This window comes from Odocoileus virginianus, chromosome 5 (assembly GCF_023699985.2).
Source record: "Odocoileus virginianus isolate 20LAN1187 ecotype Illinois chromosome 5, Ovbor_1.2, whole genome shotgun sequence".
In the NCBI taxonomy this organism is placed as follows: Eukaryota; Metazoa; Chordata; class Mammalia; order Artiodactyla; family Cervidae; genus Odocoileus; species Odocoileus virginianus.
Window position 1 is genome coordinate 61891436 of NC_069678.1, and position 12616 is coordinate 61904051.

The 12616-nt window shown below is 41.0% G+C and overlaps 1 protein-coding gene across 5 annotated transcripts in view; it reads left to right on the forward strand.

The window, feature by feature from the left end:
- JAK1 (Janus kinase 1) overlaps window positions 1-12616 on the forward strand; it is a 243824-nt gene that overhangs the window by 171464 nt on the left and 59744 nt on the right. The window contains exon 2 of one of the 5 annotated variants that reach the window (XM_070468028.1): window positions 8370-8469. The exons of the other annotated variants lie outside the window; for them this stretch is intronic. The gene's annotated coding sequence lies outside the window, so the exon portion shown is untranslated. The remainder of the gene's footprint in view (window positions 1-8369; window positions 8470-12616) is intronic. 5 annotated transcript variants of the gene reach the window in all.

Sequence of the window (12616 nt, forward strand, 5' to 3'; positions counted from 1 at the left end):
ATCGAAATGTGAGGATTTTTAGTCCAAATTGATACAAAGCCAGATTGTCCTCAAGAAAGTTTGCGTGGGGACTTCCCTGCTGGTCCGGTGACTAAGACTCTACACACCTAGTGGAAGGGTCCCAGGTTCAAGGGAACTAGATCCTACATACTGCAACTCAGAGTTCTTATGTTACAACTAAAGATGCTGCAGGCCACAGTGAAGATCGACCTGGCCCAGCCAAATAAAATAAGATATTTTTAAAAAAGGATGCACAAAAAAACTGAATAGTGATTATCCCTGGGAAGTAGGGAGAGGAACTTTTGCTTTTCAGTGATATGCTTCTGCATTGTTGAATGTATATTTTTATTACCATGAGTCTAAATAACTTTTATAACTTGAAGATAACAATAGTTTATAACTCTAATCCAGGATGGTATCTACATTTAAAAACAACTTCACCACATTTACTGATTAGATAAAAAAATAGCATCCTGTTATTTTAATTTGTTTGTGAAACTTGACCTTTTTCACCACGATCATTTGTCATTTTTTTCTTTAGTTGTTTCCAATTCCTTTGCCTCCTGATGACTTGGATATGCGTTCCATTTAATAAATACATATAACCTTTTACAAGGCACTTAGTATCTCTAGGCCTAGTTTGCTTATTATTAAAATAAGAGGAATGATGCTTAAAATTATTGTGAGGATTAATGGAGATCATGTATTGAAAGTGCTTTGTAAGCTGTAAAAAGTATATAATTGTGTTTATTGACTTTGCATTTATTGATTTTGATTAGTTAATGGTTTTGTATAGTTATGCCAGCTTTGCTTTTTTGTATTCATTTGGAGAAAGGCTAAAAAGGCAGAGTTTCCTTCATTAATATTTATTTTAGTGCAGCATGGGATCCATAAGATGTGGCATCTGAGGACCTGGTTTGTGCTGCATTTCTGTACTTTTTAGCTGTGAGTACAGGTATAATGCACTGGACAGCCAGTTCTTTAGGCCAAGACAGAAATTTTCAGAGAACACCTGGCTGGACATCAGAGAGCTCCATGGGCTGATAAAATGTTTATGTAGACTCATGGAGGCTGTTTAGATGAATGATCATGTAAGGAAACTTGTTCATGCAAATTCTATTAATTGGATTCCTCTACCCTTCCAGTTCCACCTCTTATGGTTCTGTGAAATGAAAATTGGTCAAAATCATGATTTTAAGGCCTGAGAAGGTCTGATACGGTCTTCTGAATCATCAAAGGCAGAGAAATTTGTACTGAACATGATTTTTGTGAATTCTGCCATCTTTAGATCCCTGGAAACTTGGGTACCTTATGCCTATTAATTATCTAGAACATTGACTCTGGCTATGAGGGAAACAAGGCTGTGTAAACGGCTCTACTGAGTCATAGATGGTTTTCTGACCTCCTATTTCTGACTTCTTGTTCCCTTTTATCCAAGGACAAGATGTTACAAAAATAATTCAGAGTGACTCCCAAGGGTAGCCCCGTGAACTCCTCTGTGAGGCTGCTCCACAGAGGATGATGAATCAACATGTTCACTCCCCCAGAGCTCTTAGTAAATGTCCCAGACAGACTGCCTCTTCAGCTATGAGGACAAAAGCTTTGGGAAATTTTCTGACTCATTCACAGTGTAATTCACAGAAGAAAACCTCTAGCATCTCATTTTATTTATTTATTTTAAAGTTGTTCTTTGTGGGAGTTATGTGTACATAGTAAAGCGGGGTTAAAGTATGGATCCCTCATGTGGATATTCGAATTAGCTCTTACCAGTGGCACTGTTTGGGGCTGTTCACTCAGTTAACTTTTATTATCTTGGGATGTTCACACCGGGGGCAGGGGGAGGTGGGGAATCTTAGTGTACAATCTTAGTGCAGTGCCTGTATGTTCATCAAGGACTAGTTGACTCACTTAAAATGCTTTAGAAGAAGGATATTACTGTCCACAGGTGAATTTAAAGTGTCCCCGTGTCTTTCCCCTGCATCTCTTGGGTCTGAAGTCCCCGCCACCCCCACATGGCACATTTTCACATGCTGGGAGACTTTCTCGTTTCTGAGGAATTCATGTGAGCCTGGGGATTTGAGTTTTTCTCTGGGGTTCTCTCCTCAAAGGAAAGTCCATACTCCTGAGTTGGGCAATTATGATCTGCTGTAAACTGGTGTCAGCTTTCTCCCTTTCCCCATTTCTTTCTGTTCTACACAGACCTTCTGTCCCCAAAGAGTTTTACCCTGCCCCCTTCTTTTGCTATTTTTTCAAGTTTCCATTATTTGGAATGTTCCCCTCAGTCAGCTACTGTTCTCTTCCTATTTGTATCTTCCCCATTCCTAAAGGCACTGTTCAAATCCCACCTGCTCGATAGTAGTCATACTATTATATGCCTGCTGTGAGCCAGGTGTGCTACTAAGATGTATATATATTTTTTTCTTGGAGTTGAAACCAATCCTGTCAAAGAATTGCTGTTATCCTTATTTGCCAAAGAGTAAACAATCAGAGAAAGTTAAAAAGTAACTTGATCCCAGGCAGCTGAGTGGCAAGGCTAGTGTTCTCACTCAGGTCTTGACTAGAATGTTTAACTCCATCGTGCTGTTTTTTTCTGAATTCTCTGGACTAGATTAACTACCTCAGCTTCCCACTCACACCTTCTCTTTTGAACAGTTATTTTGCCCTGATTGGGTGTGTCTTGTGTTTGGCAACCAATCATGTATTATTATTTTGTCACATTCTTGGGTGAGTAACTCTCCTTTGATGATATATCTTTTGTTGCATTCTTTTATTCCCACTAAACTCTGCTTCACAGGCTTTTCATGATGAGCTTTTGATTCGTTGGTTATTTTACCTAATGAATGATATTCAGGAGCAAGGGAGTCACTCCTCCTAGTTATAATTATGTTTATGTTTTTCTTTTTAATTTGTCTTTAACATCCTGCTGCTGCTGCTAAGTTGCTTCACTTGTGTCTGACTCTGTGTGACCCCATAGACGGCAGCCCACCAGGCTCCCGTCTCTGGGATTCTCCAGGCAAGAACACCGGAGTGGGCTGCCATTTCCTTCTCCAGTGCATGAAAGTGAAAAGTGAAAGTGAAGTAGCTCAGTTGTGTCCGACTCTTCGCAACCCCATGGACTGCAGCCCACCAGGCTCCTCCATCCATGGAATTTTCCAGGCAAGAGTACTGGAGTGGGGTGCCATTGCCTTCTCCTCTTTAACATCCTACCATAATATTTATCTTTGAAGTGCTTTTAGCAAATTATCCTCCCCTTCTCTTTTTCTACATTTTATTCCCTTTAAAGGAGAGACCAAAGAAGCTCTGCAGCTGGAATCTGTGCCATTCCCATCCTTCCCCCAAAAATACCAAAAGGAAAATTCAGTGGAATGAATGAAGACCAGACACTGCCACTGAATATTTTGCTGCAACAAAATGGATGCCTCTTTGGCTAAATTCAAGTGTTGTCAAGTTTTGGCTAAATTCAAGTGTAATCAAGTAGACAGAGGCTCTTTAGTAAAAAAAATTATGGATGTAGTCATGCTCTGGACATACTTAGTACCTCGCTTTAAGGGTACACAAAAGTGTCTCATTGAGGTTCTATCTTCTTATGAACAGAGGATAAAGTAAGTATCTTGAGAGAGAATAGTTGTATTTCCTCACCTTTTTTCAGGTTACTGGTAGAAAAACATAAAGTTGCTACAGAAGATTCCTCACCAATTCATCATATATCCATGTACTGTTTAAATCTTCAGGGCATGGGAAGCTATCCCTCTCCCTAGCAATACCCATTGGTGGCAGTATACTGAATTCTTCTCCCCATTCACAATGGTTGTTTCCATAAAATACATGCAAAAATTTGCACAGATGCAAAGCAAACAGAAAGGACTTTGAATTTCTTAGTTTACTGTAAAATATCGCTAAGAGATGTGATTCTAAGGTTAGAAACTGGGGGCTGTGGGAATGAATCATGGGTAATGGCAGAATTTAAAACCTGAATCTTCCATGCTCTGCAGGGATTGTTTCTGCATTTTCTTGGTCAATGGATTTAGGAGGTAACCAGCTGAAGAGCTTTCTTTGAGAAGAAACTGTATTGTGAAGTGAAGACTGAGTGTGGCGGTGCACAGTGGATCTCAGAGCAGCTGCTGGTGTGAAAACATCACAGACCGCACTGTGTGGGAGAAGGGTAGTGACCAGCTGATGGTCAAAGGAATTCCAGATGAGACACACTCCACTGTTTTATATTCAGCTGACCATAAACAGTGATTATAAAGTAAATTCTACTTTGGTAATCTTGTTCAGTCCTTTAAACCAGTGTTTCTCAAATGGTGGTTTACTTCTCATTAGTGGACTCTGATTTTGTGGATCTTGTTTAGCGTTTAAACTCTATTATTAAAGAACAAAATAGTATAGAATAGAAAATAGTGACTTGCATGTAATAAGGATATTTTTTATGAAACTCATTTTTTTTATCATATATGCACACGTGCTGTAAGTTACATTTCTTACTGCAGACCATGGGTTAAAAAAAGTAAAGCATGGATGTTAGCATCGGTTCCTAGGATGTCAGATAATGGTGTGTAACTGTGACTGGCCTCTCAGCTGATGCCAGACAACTTGGACATATGGTGAGGAAAGAGAGGAGCCATGCTCTGGAGGGAGGAGCCTGTTGACCCCATGATCAAGTCTGCTGCTTTGGTGAAAACCAAGTGGATTACTCACTGTGCAAACACGGTTCGCAGAGGAGCTTTGCCTGCAGTGCAGGCAAAAGTTGGCATAGTTGGCGGGCTATTTCAAGTCTAAACATAAAACCTGATGACAGTTTCTTGGTTGAGGAGAGGTGCAGGGGCCCATGTAGGGAAACACTTTTCTTGAGATTTCCCTTTATTTTTCTCCCCAGTGTCACTTATATTTTGAGTCACTAGTTGAGCTCCTTTGGGGCATAGACTGGGGTAGACATTGCCGTTGATAGCAGTTAACATGCACTGACATTGTCCAGCATCTGAACACCCTTCATTTCTGAAGTGACTGTCCATTTTTGCTCTGAATGTTGAAGGAGGTACGGAAACATAACTGGGGGTGGAAAAGCCGAGCCTCTTGGATTTCTCTGTCTCAAGACTTTGCATCCGGAGTGTACCTGTGCCAAGTCGCTTAAGTTGTGTCCAACTCTGTGTGACCCTATGGACTGTAGCCCACCAGGTTCCTCTGTCCATGGGATTCTCTAGGCAACAGTACTGGAGTTGGGTTGCCATGCCCTTCTCCAGGAAATCTTCCCGACCCAAATCCAAGTCTCCTGCGCTGGCAGGCAGATTCTTAGCACTAGAGCCACCTGCATCTGGTGGGAAGGGTACAAATATATAGGTGTGGCTTGAGGTCATTTGTGGAAACAGCAGAGTCAGGAGTCAGTTGTGGTGATGGCTGGTAACCAGTGGTGGCCTTGTTAGAATGATGTTGTTATCAGTCTGTATCTGTGTTCTTAAATCTTTCCCTTAATTTATTTTCATCCTAAGGTAAACAGACCTGGTGTCTGTTGTTTGTATCCAGGTACCCTAAGTGGTTAAAGAATTACAGGGAACATGTTAGATGGCTTTCTGTCTCCAAAGAGCTTAGTACATAATAGAGGGAGGAGGTGAATATGCAGCGGACACACAAATAAATTAGTAAAAGTTGGCAAGGGGTGGAGGGGGTTCAGGGTTACTTCCTATGAGTATGAGTTATAGTTACCTTTAAGTTTTGCCAGATGGCATATCTGCAAGAGGTTCTGTGTCTTTGCATCGTGACACTTTGGAAATACAAGTTGATGAAGACCTAGTTGTGTTAGGGTGCAGCATAATATGATTTCAAGCATTTGTATGATAAAGGTTTATTTGCCTTGTGACTTCTGTGGTTTTTTTTTTTTTTAATCTAAACATTTTCAAAAGCCTTAACTATGTTCACAGAAAACGGATTAATGAACTGTGAACTTTTTGAGTGTGAGCCAGTAAAAACTTACTGTAGAAGAAGAGGTTTAGAGAAATCTAGAATCTTCACAACAGCCCTGTAAAGTAGATACTTTATTAATCCTAGAGGAAGCAGGAACTTGAACAGGTTGAAAAACTTGGCTAAGGTCACACAGAGAGTAGAGCTGGGGTCTGAACCCAGGTTAGATGGCTCCAGGCCTAGGCTTCTAACTGGTTCTGTTCTGTGAAGAACTGTAGAGGTTGTATAACACTTATTACAGAGGATTTGAACTCAGCTTTAGAGACTTTTTCAGTACCAGGCAGTTTCTCTTATTGTCTACAACACACACATACACTCGTCTTGTTGTCTGCAGCACACACACTTCTTACCGTCTGCAGCACACACACACTCCTCAGTCTGACCCTGCTTCACCTTTTCACTGTGTCTCCCTCTTTCCTGCCTGAACCCTCCTGGTCTGCCTAGCCCTTCCTGTGCCTCCATCCTCTCAATTTTCCTCCCTCCGGCACTTTTCCAGGAGAGCTGCACCTTCATTTCTCTTTAGACTGACTGTTCACGGCTGGAAGCGAGTTCACTCTCCCTGGTCACTTCACAGCCCCCTCTCTCCTTGACTCCTGAAGTTCTTAACTCGTGTCTCTCAGCATCCCCTCCACATCTGATTTCTTGAGGTTCCCCATGTACATGTTCATCTTGCCAGCTCTCAATAGACTGGTGGGTTTAGGTGGATTTAGATTTTAAGCATTCTACTTCTTTAGATTTCCCCCAAAGCCTGCACCTTGCTCAAGGAGTGTGGCGAACTGAAAGGGCAGTGAAGCTGGAGGCCAAGAAATGTGTCTGAACTCAGTCTTGCTACTCACTGGTCGCTTGACCGTGGGAATGTTTGAAGCTGAGTCTTCTCATCTATAAGCAGTTGTGAGACTCGAATGTGGTTATAGATGTGAAAGCCCTTTTTAAGCTATAAAGTACCAGGCAACTGCAAGGTTTTATTGTGAAGGTACAAGTGTTTTATAAGTATTTTAGCAATGAATGGTTAGAAAGCACAAAAGGTGAAGACAAGCCACCCCCACCCCCCCTTTCATCTTTGGAGAATCCACTTCTGTCACCATATTTTGACCTCTATATTCTGTGCTCTTTAGTAACACTACAGATGCGTTAGTGGTAAAAGGAGAAAAAAGGGGGATAGCAAAGCATTTTGATACAGTGTGGCTTTTAGGTAAAGGTATATATAATATATTTACTTTGATCAGCAGCAGTCTCTCAGGGAAAGCAGGCGCACGGGGAGCAGTGCAGAGAGCCCCGGCCCATCGAGCTGACATTGATTGTTTGATCATCCCTAGAAGTTTATTGTAAATGAAGCAGCACTTACGGTTCTGGGGTATTCCTGGAATTGCTGCTATAGTTAGAAGTGAGTTATTCTGTGTGGCAGGAGTGGCATATAGAAAAGCCATAATTCTGACTTGCTGACGGGAAAAAAAAAGCAGATTTTGTATTTATGTCATCTTTTTGGCTGAAATCCACCAGCTTTGCATAGCATCTTGTGATGCCTTCATCAGAACAGCTTTCTGGGACTCGGCAAAGCAGGGGGCACTGGGAGCAACAGACACAGTCGTTGCCAAGGCTCTGGTGGGTGCAAAGCCCTCAGCGTGAGATTGAGAGGGGAGAAAGACGCTTTCCCGGGAGGGAGGGAGGGTGTGTGTCTGTGTGTGTGTAGAGATGAAGTTGAGAGGGAAGAAAGACATTTTCTCGGTATTTGTGTGTGTGTTGGGTCTCTAGGAGGCTTCATGCTTGCTGGGGTGGGCCTGCTGCAGGCCCATCAGAACTTCCTCCCCACACCTTCCACCCCTACCCTCGTGCCCAAGCAGTGCGGTTAGTTATGGGCTGGAATGCAGGCAGGTCCTGGGGCCCTTCAGTGATTTTTTTTTTTTTGAACAAAAGTTCTTTTTTTTTTTTTTCCCTTTGGATTTTGTATTGGGGTATAGGCGATTAACACACAGTGTTGTGACAGTTCCAGATGAACAGCAAAGGCACCCAGCCATACATACACATGTAACGTGGTCTCCCCACAAACTCCCCTCCCCTCCCATTCTGCATAACACGGAGCCGAGTCCCCTGTGCTATGCCCTGTCGGCTATCCATTTAAACACAGCAGTGTGTACATGTCCATTCCAAATTCCCCAACTATCCCTTTCCCCAGCACCCATAAGTTAGAGTGACAGTCCTTTCAGTGTCTGGAGGGAGTGGCCTGGAGTGAGATCTCCTAGGTGATCATTAGACTATGGAAAGTACTCAGAAGCCAGAGAAGACAGTGGTGTTGGTGATGGGAGGGCACTTAAAAGCAGTTTCTATGCCCTGTGGAAAGAACAGGATCTTTGGAATCCGTCACATGTTTGACATCTGGCACCTCTGCTGATTGGCCTAAAACTTGTGCTTTTTAGGAGAACGAAGTACACACGCCTGCTTCGTGCATGAGATGTTGCAGATGCTTGGTGTATACTGGAGTTCCCTCTCCTTGACTGGAACTGCATTCTTCAAGCGGTACTCAGTTTAACAGAAATTGCAAGCAAAGTAGGAATGCTTACTGCCCGCTGTGCTCTGTGTTGGGTGCTTTATATGCATTGACTAAGTTAACTCTTAACAGCTTCAGGAGATACCTGCTCTTTTGTTTTTTATCCTTCCACTTACAGCTGAGAACACTGAGGTTTGAGATATTGAGTAACTTGCCTAAGATTACAATAGCTAGGCAGCGGGGAAGGCAGGATTCAAACCAGGGTCCTTAGGACTCCAGCTCAGACTTTTAACTGCTCTTCTGTGTCATCTGAGACTTCTGAAGTGGGGCTTTGGTTTGTGACCAGGCTTTTGCTCAGAATCCGTATTTATTTGTTCTTTGTTCTTCTAAGCAACTTGACAGCCCACTTCAGTCCTCTGCCTTAAAGCCTGCATTGTATCGCTTTAGCACTAACATCTTTCTGTAGCTTCATTTGATAAAAGCATTGTAGGAACTTCAGGAAGGTTTTTTTGAAAGATCTTTCTGATCTGTCGGACAAGATGCTTCTTCTCAGGTTCATGGATGACTCAGATTAAAATGACTTCTCAAGGTCCACTTGCTAGATGCATATAGAGGCAATAACACCACACCCTGAATTACAGTGATATTTCCATTGGGTAATGTTGCTTGCCTTGTTACCTTCATCTTTCGTTTAACCATTTAGCTTCTTCTTGATTGCCTAATACCGTAGAGCGTGGAACGAAAGTGACAAAAGCCCCTGCCCTCTTGGAGCTTGTACTGTCGCATCAGGCCTCCCCACCAGCCTTGAGACTGGTGCCTCCTGAGATAGTTAACGTTTAAGATCTTCAGTTTTAACATTTCTTAATATATTAAGCAGCTAATTTCAGGACATTTTCTAAATCGTAACTTTTCCTTTTCAGTTTTTCTGGGTTTTTATCTTAATTCATCAACATTTTATTTGTATGTTCTACTTCAGAAATCAAAAGCTTTGATTACTTTAAGGCATCCATAAAGTAACTCACTATAGATGTGTTGGTTTCTCTAGTAAAAATCAAAATATTTTGAGTCGTGTCATTTGTTTTTTCAAAAGATTTATATTTTACTTTCATTTATTCCTTGTTTAATGACAGTCCTTTCTTTAAAAATTGTTTTTAAAAATTTCATGTTGGAGTATATTTGATTAAGAGTGTGATTCAGTTGTACAGCAGAGTGATTCAGTTATACATACACATTTGTCATTGATTTTAACCACCATCCAATCTATTTTTATCATGTAAACCTGGCCATGGCCTTTGGCCCGAAGTAGTCATATTCTTACCATCATATTTGTGACTATTAATATGATCTGTTTTTATCTCTGTCATCTCCACTGTTCAAAATTTAGTTTTATGTTCTTCTCTAATAGATAATTGTAGTTCAAAAGATATCCTTGAAAATTAAACAGACTTTCTGTATCTTCAGACACTGATTTCTGGAATTTTGCGTCTTAAAAAATAGTTGTACTATCCCATTTATTGTAGCTAGTCCTGTTCGGACTCACAGAATTGAGTTTTGTTTCTGTTACTTTCCCCTCATTCATAAAGTATTAGATATTCATATCTCTTGCAAAAGACTTTTGTAAAAAAATAAATTGAGAATTTACAAAAGTTCCTTTTTTTTTTTTTTTTTAATGTACAGTAGCGTCTGCAAGATTGAACCACTAAAGTAATCCTTTATTATTGGAAGAAAGGCATTTCCTTTCAAATTTTTGAAAATTTCTAAGTAGATTAGGATGGAAGAATTCACTGCTATCATCAAAGAGCTTTTGATTACTCACTTTTATCCTTCCTATTTTCTGAGCTTCTTTGTATTCATTTGAGTTGGGAATGGAATCCAGTGGATCATGTTATTTTTAAAGGGTATTGAGTGATTCCTACTGGTCAGTTTTTTCTAGCATTAAAGATTTACTTTTTGTATCTTGTAGCAAGAAACTTGAATTGATTTCTTGGAATTATCCAAAGTATTTATAATTGATCTTGCTCTTTTCTTGCTTGTTCTAAGAGTTAAGTAGCTTGAGCATATTGTTTAGTTTATTTGGAAGGCAATGTTAGTTGAATGAAGCCATTGGTCCAATGCTGTAGCACCAAAAGACACTTGTCATTCTAAATGAATCATCATTTCATATGGGTCACCGGTCTTAGGTTTAAGTGCTTAGCATGACTTTTAAGTGCTATATGGGTGTGTTCTAAGTTTTTATCTTTTGTTCTTACTGAATCAGCCTATAAAAACATCATAGTAAATACATATTGTCAAGAAATTCTATCGCTGATCTTGATTTCTCAGAGTTTAAACTCTAGGCTAAGCATCACAAATCAATACCATTTTTTTATTCTGTCCAGTTAATACTGAAGGTCAGCTTGAAAATAGGTACAATGTGATTTCAATATAGTGTTGCTTGTAGTAGAGAAAGAATAAGGGGAAAACCAAACCTTTTCTGATTATAGGTTTTGATAGAATCTTGGTGATTTAGTCTGACCCTCAATCTTATATGAGCCCCAGAGCAACCTCATGACTCCTGTGTTCAAATAACATGTGACCTGATGGTGCGTATTAAAATGCTTTGTGGGTTTTAAAAAGATTTACATGTTAGCCCTTCTGAAAGAGCCTGTGCCTGGTGGAACTTCAGGTCCCTTCCTGCCCTAAAAGGTTCTGAGTGTGTGTTCATTTTCTGGTTTGGGGCCAGCTTCTTATTGCTCTAAAGCATGGAGCCTGTCTTGTTGATTTCTGTTCATCTTTGGGAGCATGCTACAAGAAACAGGTAGCAAGGCCTCAGACATGCTGTGCTGTTAGTGGGTATGAATGGGTTAGTGTTGTTCTTTACTCACACACAAAAGGCATTTTGGGGGGTTTTCTCTATTTATGCAGCTGGGGAGACAGACTGGCTCCTTCCCTCTGTAGGGTCTTTGCACATGCTCTACTTTTACCCAAACTGGTTTCTCCTGACCTCGCATGATAGCTGTTCCATCTCAGCTCAGTGTTACTTCCCTCTTGAGTTCCATACTGGATCACATTCATCATTATATGCTCTTTTTCTTTCATAGCATTTTAAGTTCTTTATAATTATGTCTTTCTGTGCATCTTTGTTTGATTCTTTTAGTCCTGTGGACTGTTAACTCCACATGAGCAGTGACCATATTGCTCTTCTTCATTGGACCCTCTTTGATATAGCTCAGCTTCTGGCATGAAGAACTGCTCAAAAATAATTGTTGGATGAGTCCCCTAAATATGGGATTTGAACCCCTGCTTCTGAGCCAAAGCATGGTGTTAGCATGTAGCTCATTTCAGGTTTCTGTTTTGCTGCAGGGCAGGGTATCTATTTATCTAGTTAAGTCAATTGGTTACATGAAATTTTGAAGCCGAAAGTATAGTGTTTTGTTGTTTGAATTTTTAAAAAATTGTTCATGACAAAATAGCCAAGTCAAAGTCATCACATTAAAATTTGTACTCGTATCCTCTGCCTGGTCTCCTGTCATTAGTTTTGCCTTATCCACTGCAGAAAGAGGGCTTCCTAGGTGGTACAGTGGTGAAGAGTCTATCTGCCAGTGCAGGAGACGCAAGAGACTCGAGTGTGATCTCTGGGTTGGGAGAATCCCCTGGAGTAGGAAGTGGCAACCCACTCCAGTGTTCTTGCCTGAAAATTTTCATGGACAGGGGAGCCTGGCAAGCTGCAGTCCATGGGATCACAAAGAGTCCATCCGGTTGCAAAGACACAACTGAGCGATGGAGCCTGCACACACACTGCACAAAACCTTCCCAAAGAAGCCCTCTCCAGTATCAGTCACTGAATTAGCAGTGGTCATAAAGATGACATCATGCCACACCCACTGATTTTAGGTTGCTTTTGTGTGTTCATTGGTGCTGTCTCCCACTTTGACTGTAAGGTCCTGTGCGAATGCTGGCCTTGCAGCCTCAGAGGTAACTCATCTCGCTTTCCCCAGGCACCCCTCCACTTCTGCCATGTAATGCATGGGACTGTACTCTTCCTAAAGCTAGATTCTGATAAAATGGGTGGAATGGCCAACAGAAAACTGAGACAATAATCTCTATTAATTTGGCAGCCATTTTCAAATCATTAAGAATGGTTGCTCCTTACTTGCAAACATAGTCTTACTCTTAAAAAGAGTTTGTGAGAAGCAC